General features: G+C 43.8%; 1 protein-coding gene and 1 long non-coding RNA gene across 3 annotated transcripts in view; one reads left to right on the forward strand and one right to left on the reverse strand.

Moving 5' to 3' along the window:
* Positions 1-15495, reverse strand: part of LOC143835576 (uncharacterized) — a 24744-nt gene extending 9249 nt beyond the window's left edge. The window contains exons 1-3 of one of the 2 annotated variants that reach the window (XR_013230224.1): positions 14869-15495; positions 5865-5961; positions 2468-2529 (exon numbers count right to left, since the gene is read on the reverse strand). This is a non-coding gene — a long non-coding RNA (uncharacterized LOC143835576). Of the gene's footprint in view, positions 1-2467; positions 2530-5804; positions 5962-14868 lie in introns of both variants that reach the window. The other variant, XR_013230225.1, reaches the window with a different exon arrangement.
* Positions 14454-15784, forward strand: part of JAK1 (Janus kinase 1) — a 70593-nt gene continuing 69262 nt past the window's right edge. The window contains exon 1 of the mRNA XM_077333456.1: positions 14454-14531. The gene's annotated coding sequence lies outside the window, so the exon portion shown is untranslated. The remainder of the gene's footprint in view (positions 14532-15784) is intronic.

A 15784-nucleotide genomic window follows, 5' to 3' on the forward strand; every position in this document is an offset into this window, starting at 1 on the left:
TGCCCTGCTTCATTTTGTACTCCAAGGCCAAACTTGCCTGTTATCCCGGTTATCTTTTGGCTTCCTACTTTAGCATTCCAATCCCCCATGATGCTAAGCACATCATTTTTTGGCGTTGCTTCTAGAAGGTGTTGTAGGGCTTCATAGAACTGATCAACTTCATCCTCTTCAGCAGCAGTGGTTGGGGCATAGACCTGGATCACTGTGATGTTGAATGGTTTGCCTTGGATTCGAACTGAGATCATTCTGTCATTTTGGGGATTGTATCCCAAGAATGCTTTTCCTACTCTCTTATTGATTATGAAGGCTACTCCATTTCTTCTGCGAGATTCTTGTCCACAGTAGTATACCTGATGGTCATCTGAATTAAATTCACCCATTCCTGTCCATTTTAGTTCACTGATTCCTAAAATGTCGATGTTCAGTCTTGTCATTTCTTGTTTGACCACGTCCAGCTTACCTTGATTCATGGATCTGACGTTCCAGGTTCCTATGGAATAAAAATCTTTACAGCATCGGACTATCTTTTCGCCACCAGTTACTTCCACAACTGAGCGCCCTTTCGGCTTTGGCCCAGTCGCTTCATTCATTCTGGCGCTACTCGTACTAGCCGTCTGCTCATCCCCAGTAGCATATTGGACACCTTCCGACCTGAGGGGCTCATCTTCCGGCGTCATATCGTTATGCCTATTGGAACTGTCCATAGAGTTTTCATGGCAAAGATACTGGAGTGGTTTGCCATTTCCTTCTCCAGTGGATCACCTTTTGTCAGAGCTCTCAGCTATGACCTGTCCGTCTTGGGTGGCCCTGCACGGTATAGCTCATAGCTTCACTGAACTACGCAAACCCCCTTGCCATGACAAGGCAGCGATCCTTGAAGGGGGGGAAAACATACATATATTGTTCATAATGGATCTGTTTTCCTGAGCACCATTCCTAAGGATACAAATGCTTATCTAATGAATTTATTTTATATAAAATAATAAAATGTATTTTAACCCTATAAAACTAGTTAATCCATTAGATGTATTTCTTTAGGATAGTTGTTTGTTAGGAATGTATATAGATTTCTCCAAGTGCAACTCAACACACAGTTATATAAGGAGCCACAGCTGTCCATTTCCGCAACTCTTCAAGCTATATAAGAGATCTTCGGTAGTCTGAGCTCTGGTTGATTGAAAATTTCCCCCCTGATCTTAGCAATCAGATTGTGTTGTTGGTACAGAAACAAACTACATCTGTAACTTAGGGGACAGCTGGTTTGGGACAGAATTCCTTTAGCATTAATGACTGAGCTGATGACCTTTTCATGGTGTGTAGATGTCTGTATGTACAACTTCATGAATTTACTAAAGGCACACATGACAAGAAAAGAGGGGCAATCTCCATGTAAAACAGTCTCCAGGGATAAATTATGACATGGGCCAAGAGGGAAGAGGCAGCCAAAAATATAAGGAAAAAAAAGAATGAAGAAGGCAGTGGGACAACTATGCACTAATACCCCATTGATTTCAATAGGATTTTTTGGGCTATTACATTCTTACTCAATTTCCATGGACATCAAAGCTCAGGAATTATTTGATTTTGCAACACTGTGGCCTATTATGCACAGCCGCTGAAACGGTGATTTCGGGTCACATAGAAAGCGTGGAGGGGGAAGACGTGAAGCAAACCACTTACGCACGGGACGGGACGCAACAGCGGCAAAACCCAGAGTAGCTGATTATGCACGCAGCAACCCCAGCGCCACATCTGATTGCGCCCTGGTTGCCCGGAAGCTCTGCTTTCTTCCTCGTTTCGCTAACGCGGCTTTTTCGGCGGCATGCACCAAATCTGCGCCCGGTTGCAGCCGGCACCGCGTGTTATCGGTGATTTTAGGCGACGCCATTCCACCCCGAATACGGACCTTCCCCTCTGTGCATAATAGGCCTATGGCAGAAAAATGTGTCCAGTAAATGAAATATAAGTCAAGGTGAGGGCCCGTTTGTTTTTATCAAAACAAAACCAAGATTGCACTTTCTTTGATCCAGGTATAATCAGTTTTAACTGCTGTTTGTTGAATTCACTTGCAAAGAATTGTATCAAACATACCTGACAGCATATACTGGGATGAAGATAAGGTTGCTAACTGGCTTGGAGAGAGAGAAAAATCTTGTCCCGACTTAGTGGAGGCTTATTAACCTTCATGCTGTGAAAAGCTGCAGCTACCCATTTCCACGCATGAAGTCTGTGTTAACGGGACGGGACATTTGTCTCTAGGCCAACTGGCAACTGTAGCTCAAGATACATGAGTATTCAGCCTGCTGAAATACAGCTTCTGTGACAGGAGTCCCAAACCCCAACAGGGGAGAATCCAGTTTTGATGTGGAATGACCATCTTCCAGTACTTTAAATATGTGGAAAATAATGCAAAAATCACCTTAAAATCAGTTTACAAAATCTATATGTTTAAACAGATGCAAGATACCATTGTTTTCTTTATATTTTGGAATGATGTCTTTTTTCCAGACTCTCTTCGTCCTATATATCCTGTAAAGCAAAATGAAAACATTTCCATACTTAATAAAGTATTCTGTTGTATTATAAAATGTATTGTTCTTTTTTGGGGGGGGAGGGAAGAACTAAAGTTGGGCTTCTTTGCCTGGAACAGCTTCACCACAAGCAGTAATAGTACTGTGGGTGGGAAAATCTTGGAGGGATTTGTTGAATTCACTTGCAAAGAATTGTATCAAACATACCTGACAGCATATACTGGGATGAAGATAAGGTTGCTAACTGGCTTGGAGAGAGAGAAAAATCTTGTCCCAACTTGGAGGGTGGGAAAATCGTGGAGAAGCAGTTCTGTTTGCTTCTACTGTTTTTAAGAGCATAGGTGCTCTGTGGGGGAAGGGGGGGGGGTGAAAATCCAACCTGTTTAAGAACGTGACTTGGTATAAACTAGGTCTCTAGGGCTTGAGATTTGGTTGAGATGTCAGGTCTTGACCCTGTATATAAACAGAGGCCTGAACTATGAATTATGTTGGGAAATCCATGATCTGTTTTCCTAAAATTGCTTGAACTTAAAAAGAAGCCTGGCTGAAGGTGTGCTTTCAGATTATCCCTTACTGTTTCCTTCGCTGCTCAGTCAATAGAAATCACTGCACCAAACTACTTTCTTCAGCAAGTAAAAAGGACTGGTACAATACAGTTGCCATCTCTTCCTGCCATCATTGAGGCTTACAACAGATTGGTGGAAGAGGGATTTCCATCAGGGAAATCTGGGCTAAGGCTAAATGGGGGAAGGGCCTCTGTGCTGTGTCTTCAAGTATCCCAAAGCTGCCTTTACATTTAAAGCACATGTGGAAGACATTAACCCCTTTGTATTTCTTATAATTTATGTATCATCTGCCTTTCCCACTGCTACTCAGGACAGATTACACAGTGTAGATCAATGTAATCAACAGGATAGGACATCCAATAAGCAACATAACAGGATTAGAATTACAGAAAAATTAAACAAGGCTTAAGTGTTAACATGGCATGTTAATTGATGCAGAAATTATGTATAAGGATAAGTGTACTGCCAGTATGTACTTTTCACAGTTGTATAGTCCACACTCCCATTCCCATCATTAAAGAAACCATCTTTTTTGAAAAATTCCATGACAGAACATCCATGCTACCCGTGTAAAAAAAAACCCTGCAGAATAATTGTTTTGCATAGTTTGGGCAAAGCCAGGAGAGCAGGAGCCTTCCTAACCTCACCAGCCAGGTCATTATAAGGTAAAAGCTACAAGATAATACCTCTGTGTGGACAGTTACTGATCTGGTCCATATGTTCTGGGTGAGACCTGCTCAGATGAGTAAAGCTGTCATGGCAGAGCATAGCAGGAGAAGCAGACTTATAGATATGAAGGACCATGGAGAACTTTTTATGTGATATCCAATACCTTGAATTGAATCCAGCAACTGATGGACAGTCAATGGAGTAACTGCCAAATGAGTGTGTTTCTTATAAGAATTAAAGATAGGCATGAACTAGTTCATTAATTACAGTTCATGACAAATTTTGAAGTGTACTTACATGGAAGGTCAATGGGCATGAATTTTTGAGCTGGTGTTGGAGGTTGACAACCCCTACTCTATATGGCAGCCTTTTAAATGAAGATGGTTATCAGATCCTCTCTCAGTCATCTCCTCTCCAGGCTAAACAGACCAAGCTCCCCCAACCTTTCCTCATACGTCTTGGTCTCCAAACCCCTCACCATCTTTGTTGTCCTCCTCTGGACACACTCTGGACCCTGCGTACATTCACTTGCTATGTGTCATTCCTACTAAGGGAGGCTGTCAGTTACAATGGCATCCCAGGTACTGCACGTCTCGAAGGACAAAGAAGTCAGTTATCTTCCTCCCAGCCACCCTCTTATTTTGCATGGAAGCTCTGTTTTGACTGTCCTCTGCTTTAATCAACTCTAAAAACAGACAGAAGATGCTAAATAATTCAGAATGAGTAGAAGGAAGGGATTTTTTAAAATACTCCTACATGAGGATCAAATCTTTCAAGTTAAAAACAAAGCATGAAAAAAGTCATGCTCAGATTGTGTTTCACACCCCACTAATTTAAAAGCACAAAATTAGGAAAGTCTGGGAGAAAGTAATTAGTACAAAATATAAATGTTTGAGACACTGGATTTGGATGACTCTCTGGACTGACTTAAAGCTGATCTGCACATTTAGAGAAGCATGGTTTGTATCCCTCTTGGGATTGTACCTGTGACAGGTTGTTTCTACTAACTGAGGGACACATACCACCTCCTAAGATTGGGGTGGGGGGCAGGTGTATTTTAAAGTTTAAACAATAGCCCTTCCCCTCAATTATCAGGTATATTTAAGGTAATGAGTATATAGGTTTTGAATCTGCTGCTATGGGGTTATGTTTTGTGTCAGGTGAGTCAAATATGGAGGTCACTGAGGCAGGAGGCAGAAGGCAGAATTGAACTCTTACCCTCCTTCTCTAAGGTGGTTGGACGTTGGAACAGCAGCCCATAGGCACAAGTGAGAGACTGTTTTCCCTTCAGGGGTAGGACAGCCTTTTGTCCATCACAGTACCACACCAGAATTCATGTAGGAATCCATATGGGTCTGTTCATGTGGAACTGAAAGGAGATTTGAATGTGGGGAACAGTAAATTATGAAATTTCCCAGCTGTTGTATTCCTCCCAAGCACAGTCCCAAGAGAACAAGCCATTCACTTTCTGACCATATAGTTTAGTTCTTGGTTTAACTGCTGCTTCTTAATTCTAACAAGTATTTTGATCTCTTCTTTGTACCTTCTTTCCACAGCCTCACTTGGATCACTACCTAAGATGAGGTAGTGCTATTTTGCCATTCCAATTGTTAGAAGCATTCTTTTCCATATTTTTCTTCCTGCATTTTGAATTTTTGTTTTAAGATAACTGGAAATAGACTATCTTGTTAACATGTATATGTTTTCCTGGTAAAATATGTTGATGTCATTTGCATCTGCTCAAACTCCTGTGTCTGTTGATCTTTATTTTAAAATAATGACATTCTTTTCAAAAGGCTTTCTCCCCTGTGCTGTCCTAGTTATGAGTCTGACCTTAATCATGCATAGCATTGTTCAAGCTTGGCCAAACATCGACTGAACACTAGAGGCCATAAGTGGATAAGGAAATGGCCTAGGGGCACCAGATGGTCTCTCAAATATTTCCTCCCATGCCTTTTATTATTACACCAGCAGATACAGAAGGCAAATAACATTACTTTCTGTCCCCATTTCATGAGAAATATAATAAAATGTTTACCTTTTCAGAAAAGGCCTTTATGGCCCTTTGGTTTCCTGGAACAAATGATCTCAACATTACCTGTTCCTCATCCCAGAGGCATACACATTGAAAGCAACTTCCACTCCCACTGAGTATAGAATAAAGTCTGCTTTTCAGTCAGTTCATTTTCATGCTCCTGAGGGAATACAGAATTGCAGCATGAATTACTACCAGAAAATGTGCAAAATGTATTAGTCCTACAACATAACTTCTTTTGCCCTGTTCCAGTCACAGGTGCATTGTGTAGGGGAGGGCAACACATTTAGCCCAGCTCATTAAGGAGGTACTTTTTTACTGCTTTTCACTTTCAAGTCTGGTCTGGCCTATAGTGGATTTATATCCTACCTGAGGAAAATGTTCAAGCATTTGCTTCCTATACAGTTGTAGATAAGATGTTCAGAATTTCTTTCACAAGTGAAATAACTAATATTATTTTGTGTTTATTTTCAGCCAGTTGTATATTTGAGACTGTGTAGAGGTCAAAGAAACCATAGCTACCACCCAGTCATCTTTGGAGGAGAACAGCTACTGCAGCAACTTAATATCGCGTCTCAGGCCAGGAATTTAGGGGTGACCATTGATGCCTCACTAACACTCAAGGCACAGGTTAAACGGGTAGCTAGCCGGGCATTTTTCCATCTTTTCCATCTCCGAACACCTGGCCACAGTGATCCATGTGACGGTCACCTCTAGACTAGATTTCTGTAACTGCTCTACACCGGCCTGCCTCTGGGCTTGATCCGGAAACTGCAACTCGTCCAAAATGCAGCTGCTAGAGTCCTCACAGCTACACCATGGAGGGCTCACATCCAGCCAGTTCTGAGGCAGCTGCATTGGTTACCGGTCGCCTTCCAGATCAGGTTCAAGGTTTTGGTTTTGACCTTCAAAGCCATCCGTGGTCTAGGCCCAGCATATATGAGGGACCGCCTTTTGCCCTATATCCCCCGCAGGGCTTTACGCTCTGCGGGGGCTAACCTACTGGTCATTCCCGGCCCCAAGGAAGCCCGCCTGGCCTCGACTAGGGCCAGGGCCTTTTCGGTCCTGGCCCCAACCTGGTGGAATGAGCTCCCGGAAGAGCTGAGGGCCCTGCGGGAATTACCAGCATTCCGCAGGGCCTGTAAGACGGAGCTCTTCCGCCAGGCTTATAACTGAGGCCGGGCGGAAAGAAGATCAGCCCCCCCTCACAAACTGGCGGTAGAGAGCGTCACCCCCCTCCTGTAGTTGAGGATGCGGAGAGCAAATGAGTAGATTACGCCATCGCTGTTGCCATTACTGTAAATTATCGGATTTTATTGTCATTTTATGGTTTTAGGGGACGGGGTTATGTAAGCCGCCTCGAGCCTTCGGGGGGAGGCGGGGTATAAATATAAATATAAATATAATAATAATAATAATAATAATAATAATAATAATAATAATAATAATAATAATAATACCACTAACTATTCTGCAAACTTGCTTTAAATCCCAAGAGTAGGTTAATAGTGCAAGTAGTACGCTGGAAGCCAGTGTGATGCGGTGGTTAAGACTGGAGGAATCTAATCTGGAAAACCAGATTTGATTCCCCACACATTCATAGAAAGCCAACTGGGTGACCTAGGCCCAGTCTCAGTTCTCTCAGGGCTCTCTCAGCCTCACCTACTTCATAAGCTGTCAGCTGTGCGGAGAAGAAGGGCAGGTGATTGTACGCTACTCTGAGACTCCTTTGGGTAGCGAAAAGCAGAGTATAAAAACCCAATCCTCTTGAAAACACTTAACATATAATACAGGAAATGATAAATAATATAACTGTAACTATACAAACAAAGCCATCACTCCCCCACATGTTACAGGTGTTACTTTGCTTTACATAATTCCTCTTCACTCTGCATTTATCCTGATGTTCATATTTTTTCAAACTCCTGCACAAATGGGATGCATAACGAGGAAGCACTTAACAGCATCTGAAGAAGTGGGCTCAAGTCCAGGTAGGTTAGTGCTGGGGAAAGAAATGCTAACCTTTAAGGTGCCATAAAGCTCCTGTTTTTTGCATGACTGGCCTAATCTTATCAGCTCTTGGAAGCTAAGCAGGGTCAGCAATGGTTAGTACTTGGCTGGGAAACCACCAAAAGGGGATCCAGGTCAGGTACCCAAAGGCAGGCAATGACAAACTCTTGCCTTGAAAACCCCAAGAAGGGTTCCCATAAGTTGGCTGCATTTGAACCATTTAAAAGATTTAAATTATAACTTAATTCAATTCAAACAAATAACCTGTCAACATTCTGAAGTTAAAGGGAAAGCATCAAGTCTTAGGATTTTTTGAGATATAGAGTCCACTGCAAAATTTCCCTTTGTGCAAGAGAGGCCAGTGTAGGTCACAGAAATCTTATCAGTTACAAGTTACAAATGCATGAAGTCACTTTTAAGCCTTGAAAAGCTGCTTCCCTGACAACCTGGATAATGTACAGATTTTTACAGTAAGCAGGCTCTGGTATTGTATTATAATAATGTATAATAAAAAGAAGCCTGTCAAACAATCAAATGGACAGTGTCAGGCTGAGATGGGAAGCTCTGAATATACAGTTTGTTTGTTTTTACAAACCAGAGATTGATCTTGCAATACCAGCTGTGTTTGTTTGACGTTAAAAAAATACAAAGGAAATATAACTCATTTGTTTTCCTGTCTTCATAATTCTTTGTCTTTGTTTTTTTCCATATGCTCCAGATATACCAACTATCTATTCTGGTATTTTTATTGATCTCTGGTGGATAATGCAGCACAGTAACTAAGAATGTGTGTTACAATAAACAACACACCCTATTTCAAATCTCACTTCAAATGTAATATGAAATAGAGGTTGAAGAACAAACTCTTAACCCCAAATCTTTTCCCTGAATGTCAACGTGCAAAGTAAGTTATGACAATGTCATGTAAAGCTTTATAAATGTTGATATCATATTGCAAATCTTCAGTACAATCTACATCAATCTACATCAAATCTTCAGTACAAACATACAAGTTACACAATTCCAAATTGTGGCAGTGGGGAATGAGTTGTTGCGCTCCTGTGAGCTCCCTTGTGGAATACCTAAGGGGGCGTTGCTCTCCCTTGTTCTTTCTAACATCTTTATTCACCCTCTGGCCCAGCTGGTATGGAGTTCATATGTGGATGACACCTACTCTCTCTCCTCAAGGACGGCTGCCTGGTCTCCCCCACACACATACACCATTTGTCAGATGTTTGAAATCAGTGGCTGGATGGCTTGAGCACAGTCACCAGAAACTCAACCCCTCCAAGATGGAGGTCCTGTGGCTAGGTGGAAAGAGGGCAGATCAGGAAGCACACATCCTTCCTGGCCAGGATGCAACTCACCAGGCCAGGAATCTGGGAATGACCTTGGATACTTCATTGACCATGGAGGCACAGGTCACAAATGTAGCCCGCCAGGCATTTTTCTACCTTCACCAGGCATAGCTACTAGCACCCTACCTGTCTTCTGAACACCTGGCCATGGTGATCCATGCAACAGTCACCTCCAGAATTGATTTCTGCAACTTGCTCTACATGGGCCTGCCCTTCTCTCTGACCTTGAAATTGGTACAAAATGCAGCTGCTAGAGTCCTCACTGGAACACCTTGGAGGGCCTATATTCAGCCTGTGCTGAGGTGGCTGCATTGGTTGCCAGTGGCAGCCTAGATCATGTTAAAGGTTTTGGTTTTGACCTTTAAGGCCCTTTGAGGTCTGGGAACCATGTATCTGAGGGCCTGCCTGTCGCCATAAGCCCCCACAGGTCCTTGTGCTCTGCAGGTACCAACTTGCTGGTCGTTCTCGGTCCCAGAGAAGTATGCCTGGCCTTGTTACTTGAAGAGGCACCATATGGTTCTGATTGAATTTCTGCTGCAATTGACACAGATACTATGGTTTTTATAGACCATTTCTAAAATTCAAGAATGAAGGCAATAAATAGTAGCTAGGTCTTGCTTGGAATCTATGAATTATTCAGTTTTATTGTCTTTTATCATTGTCCAATTTTGTAATCATGTTTATTGTATGAATTGAATCCAAAATTCAAAATCCTGATAAGTGTGGGGGTGCAGGAAAATCATGTAGAGCTATTAAGATTCTCTAGAGCCAAGGAGAAGATATCAAATAGCTGGAAATTCATATGAATTATGCAAAATTTGAAATTATTTTGCAGTAAATAAATTATGCAAACATACTATAAGGTAGTGCCATATGCATAATTTAAACAGGTTGCAAAATTTCAGGTTTAACTGGTAACATTTTGAGTTGAAGCTGCTTTATACTTATTCAGTCCACTAGTCCATCTGGCAGTGGCTTTCCAGGGTCTCAGGCAGAGAAAACCCCCCACAAATGACACTTTGGAAGGAGGTTCTGTGCAATGACCCTTAAACCACCTTCGACTACTGAGAGGGGTTGTGGCTCAGTAGGAGATTCCAGATTCATTCCATTCTTAACTCCTGTTAAGAACCAAGTGATAACTGATGTGAAAGATCTCAGCCTGAAACCCTGGAGAGTAGATGCCAGTCTGAGGAGAGAACGTCAGCTGGGTGTAGTGATGAAAAGTGGTGACTTCTAATCTGGAAAACAGGGTTTGATTTCCCAGTTCGTCACATGTAGCATGTGGTGTCCTTGGGCCAGTCACAGTTCTCTCAGAGCTCCCTCAGCCCCACCTACCTCACAGGGTGTCTGTTGTGAGGAGAGGTAGGGCAAGTGACTGTAAGACTCCTTTGAGATTCCTTTACGTAGTAAAAAACAGGGTACAAAAACAGTTCTGACTTTGATGGGCCAAAGGTCTGATTCAGTATAAGGCAGTTTCATTTGTTCATAGTCTGACCACCTTACTCTCGTGCAGAATTCTGTTGTTCTTTAAAGCATACAGCGCAGCACATAACATTCAGGATTTCCTTTCCCCTAAAGTCACAAGAGAACTTTGCAAAAATTAGAGCACTATCTTGGCCCACGTTACACATTTTTTTGACAAAGAATCTTAAGCTTGGCCAATCAGCTGTCTGAACACTGTTGTACCTTAAGTCTGTATTGACTATATAATAAACTTCTTGTAATATCTCTTGAGCAACAATTGCACAGATTTCCTCTCCTTTAAGCTTATGATGCAATCTATCCCAGCCTGCTTTAGTCAAGTGTTAATCTTTTTCTTGGCTCTCTGAACTCTTTTTCATACCTTCAGGGTTCAGTTGCCACTAAAACTATTTCCAGCTTAAACGGCTGTGTGCCTTTACATTATTTCTTTACATTATTTATAGACTGCTTTTCTCACTGGGACCCAAAGCAGATTATTACACAGAGTGAGTCAATACAATCAACAGAATAGGAAGTTCAATAAACAATGACATTGGATTTGGATTGTAGAACCAACCAGAGATCTAAAAAAAAAAGAATTAAAGTAAAGCACAACTGTTAACATGACATATAAAATGATGCAAGATTGCACAGCAGGATCCAGTTTACAGCAAACTATACAGAGTTTTAAACCACAGTCCAAGTAACTTGCAGTAGCAAATACCTTAGATTGAGCCTGTGAAGTGATGATGTAACTGCAGAATGGGAGTAATATTCATGCTCCAGCTATCTTTTGATAATACTTGAGGTGCAACATTCTACACCAGCTGGAGTTTCTGAACTATAACCCCAAGAGTCTTTAACCACAGCAGCCAGGCAATGATTTAGGACCCCTGCTGCATCACTAGGAGTTTGGGCTAAGGATATATATAGCCTTGTATCATTTGCATATTGATGACTCCCAGCCCAGGAATGATTTAACCCAAGAGCTTTACACAGAGATTGAAGAGCATGGGGGACAGGATTGCATCCTGTGGGAACATGCAGGAAGGGTCCCATATTAAAGGAAACTGGTCTCCAATGGCATTTTTTTTGGTCTAGTTTATGAAGAATAATTTCAACCAGTCCAATGCACAACCTGGGCGTCAACTGCCTCAACAAGATACCATCATCCACCATGTCCAAGGTGGCAGAAAAATCCAGTAGGCGCAACAACAGGGCCTGAAGCCACTGGAATGGAAGCTCAGGTCACAAAGGTAGCACGGCTGGCATTTTACCACCTCTGCCAAGCCAAACTATTAGCACCCTACTTGGTCCTGGAACACGTAGCCACAGTGATCCATGCAACAGTCATGCTAGACTGGACTTCTGCAACTTGCTCTACGCAGGCCTGCAGTTAACCTTGATCTGGAAGGTATAGCTTGTCCAAAACACAGTTGCCAGGGCCCTCACAGGTCCCACATTCAGCCAATCCTCCATCAGCTGCAATGGCTACTAGTCGGATTCCGGATCAGGCTAAGGGTTCTTTAAGGCAATACGCAGTCAGGGCCCAGTGTACTTGAGGGACCGCCTCTTGGCCTATGGCCCTCAAAGAGTCATATACTCTACCACTACCAACCAGCTAAGGATACCTGGCCCAAAAGAAGCCCACTTGGCCTCAAATCAGGGCCAGAACCTTCTCTGTCCTGGCCCCCACCTGGTAGAATGAGCTCCTGGAGATCAGGGCCCTGACAGAACTAAAGCAGTTCTGCAGGGCCTGCTGAAAGGAGCTCTTCCACCAGGCAAATGGCTGAGACTGATTGAAACTAGCAGCATATACGGAACCACTTACCTCCCTCCCAGTAATCCATACCTGTTCTGAACCACGGACCTGTTGAACCGTTATCTGAATAGAATACTACCTTCAGTTGCCAATGTTATTGCTATTATTGTTGTAGTCCATTTATGTGTTATGTAGAGTTAAGTAATTATATGTTATACATACAAAGTTCCATGTACTGTTTTTCCATTCCATGTGAACTGCCCTGAGCCTCAGGGGAGAGTGGTATACAAATATAATTTAATAAATAAATACAGCCGATGTGAAACAAGATTGAAGAGGGTCTAGGATAGGTGAGTTATCCAAGAAGAGCTGGAATAGATCTGCTTATGCTCTCTCAATTGCTTTGCCCAGGAAGGGCAAATTAGAGACCGAATGATAACTGGGTAAATCATTTTTCTGTAAAGTTTTTAAAAATAGCGGATAATTGCCTATCTGAGTGGTCAATGGAAGATATCTAGTGTAATTGATCTGATAAGTTGGCATGATCTTTACATGATTTTTGAAGCCAGTATGGGCAAGTCCAGGGCAAAAGCACTGGCCTTCAATAATCCAAGGAGCTTGTCAACATCCATCATGGAAACTGGGTTAAAGTGGTCCATAAATAAAACAGGTAGTTTATTTTGCAGTTCTTCCAGTGGACCAATGTTACAGTCAGCATCTAGAATATGTTCCTGATATTTTATCAGCAAAACGCTTTGCGAAATAATCAGTTTTTCAAGGCAAATCAAAACCTCCCTGAATGGCATATAATGAAAACTGCCTTTGCCATGAAGTGATAAGACAACATTTGAGCAAGGCAAAACTGCCCCCACCCCCCAATTGAGGGCTTCACAAGTGGTCTGTGGATGTGTAGTCATTTTAAATTCTAGGCTCTCGTGTCACACCTTGCTTATAAACAGATCCTGCTTCCTATTTGCTTTTCAACTTTCTATGGTGGTCAGTACACCGGAAATGGGAAGAGGGTGGTCCCACTGTGGGGGAGGGTTTGTTTTATCATCATGTGTGCATGTATTTGTTAATGTTAATTTTTAATTGGTTCCAATGGAAGTTTTATTGTATTACGGGGTTTTATTCTGCAACCCACCACGAGCCGGTGTGCTGAAAGCGGTGGGGAACAAATCTAATGTAATAATAATAATGACCATCACCTGCAAGGACCAGGGAAGGGATCCTACTTTTTGTTAATTGTGACTGTAATTCACTAGGGGAAAAAGTCACTTGCTCAAATCTGTGGCCTGTAACTAGAATGGCACTGCTACTAAGGAAGGAGAAGGGCTTTTAAAATGAGCACTGAAAACCAGTGGCCTTCCATAGTTAGCAGTGGGCACTGAATTGCAGTCACTTTTGTGAAAATCTCCCTCCCCCCATATACTATTTACTCCCTCAAAAATGCTCGCCTTGTTCATATGAATACTTGAGAGCAGCACTGTATTGCATTCCTTGTTTGGCTCAGAAAGAAACTTGACTCCTAAAGAAATCACCTCTACATTCAGTGGGGTTGACTCCCAAGTAGGGGCCAAGGAAGGAAGGAAGGAGGGAAGGAAATCCAATTTAGGGGTGAGCGTGAAAACTGTCTTGTTTTGCTCCCGTACTTTCTGCACTATTACTATTACCCTGCGTTTCCAGGAAGAGCCAAGAGTAATTCTCCTCCCCATCTCCACCCCAGGAAGCGAGGGTATCGCAGAATCGGCCAAAGGTTAGCACCCGATTGATCTTCTCTAACTCTGGAAAGACCGAAAGCGGAAAAAAGAAAGAAAGAAAATAGCCATGTATGAAAGCTGATCTATTCCTCTGAAAGGGAAATCGATAGCTGATGGGAATCCCAAATCCGACCCCAGCCAGGAGGATTCCACTTTCGGTAAAGCCCTTCCCCGCCCCCTCCTTCCCTGCAACTGCCCCCGCCCCCTTCCCACTTTCTGGCAGTGACGTATCGCTACACACGCAAGCGCTGAGTCCTGTAAGGATCCGCCCCCTTCCTCTCGGCGCGACAGTGTCTGCCAGGTCCTAGAACCCGCGGAGACTTTGCTCGCTGTGGAGGGAACTCCGTTGACCTGCAGCGTTCTGCCCAGAGCAGTCCATGTAAGTGATGCCGCCGCATTAAACGTCGCGACGGCAAGAAACAAAGGCTGCCTGCGTGGGAACATGAACTGGCGCTGGCGAGAAGGCCAATAGGTGGGACCGACAAGTGGGAAGGGGAGGCGGGAGCGTGGCGCAGCCCCAGACCCGGCGCTTCGGCTGGCCCGGAGGCTTCTCTCCCGGACGCAGAGCGACGACTGGGCCGGGCCAGGGACGCTGCGAGACCTCGGAGGGCGGAGGCGCCAGCCGGGGAGAGTTCCCGGCACTTGGCACTTCCTGGGGCGCCGTGGTCTTCGTCCTGCTGCGATAGGTTCACACGCACACGGTCGCGCCACCTCACCTCACGTGATCGCAACGCACGGCCTTTATTTTCGGTTTTGCCGAAACTAAGCACGGTTTTCCTGATCGTCCTCGCCTCCGCTCCCTTCGCCGTCTTTCATATGACAACTTTGGGAGTGTGAGATCATCGTTGGAAGGGACCTTTAGGGTCATCTAGTCCAGCCGCCTGCCGAATAAGAACGTAAGAAGAGACCAGGAGTCCCCCCGCTCACACAATAGCCAACCAGTTGCTCAGGAGAGCCATCAATAGGGCATAGGGGCCGAGGCCTCTCCCTGACGCTGCCTCCTAGCACTGCTGGTAGTTCGAGGCTGACCGTGTCCGAACATGGAGATTCCTTTTAGAAGCAGAGCTGGTTTTCAACACCCCGCTTTTCTCTACCCAAAGGAGTCTCAAAGCGGCTTACAGTCTCTGTCCCTTCCTCTCCCCCAAACAGGCCCCCTGTCAGATGGGCTTGAGAGAACTATCAGTACTCTAAGGTCGCCCAGTGGCTGCACGTGGAGGCGCGGGGAATTAAACTCAAGAGGCTCCATTCTTCACCACTTCTCTTCAGCAGTGTTACCAGCGCATTTTCTCCATAAATGGCACGGCTAGTAGCTGCCGATAGACCGCCGCCGTGAAATGCTTAGTGGAATATGTCCGGGGGGGGGGGTTGCTTTTCCATCCACGCACACCTTTCTTATACCTGCGATTCAGTGATGACATTTTATTGTTTGGTCACGTGGTTAAAAAGCCCCGGAGGCACAGAAAATAAAAGGAGGTACAGATTCTCCAAAAAAGTCTGCGTTCCTGGTCCTACACGATGTTAGTTTCCATTTTTGTGTCCTGTCTCAGGTTTCATGTAATTGCTGTGGTTCTGCGAGTGAACTGTTAATGCCATTTCATAGCAACTTTCCAGTTGTTTTGGCTTTCGCCGGCC

The sequence above is a fragment of the Paroedura picta genome, chromosome 4 (assembly GCF_049243985.1).
Source record: "Paroedura picta isolate Pp20150507F chromosome 4, Ppicta_v3.0, whole genome shotgun sequence".
NCBI lineage: Eukaryota > Metazoa > Chordata > Lepidosauria > Squamata > Gekkonidae > Paroedura > Paroedura picta.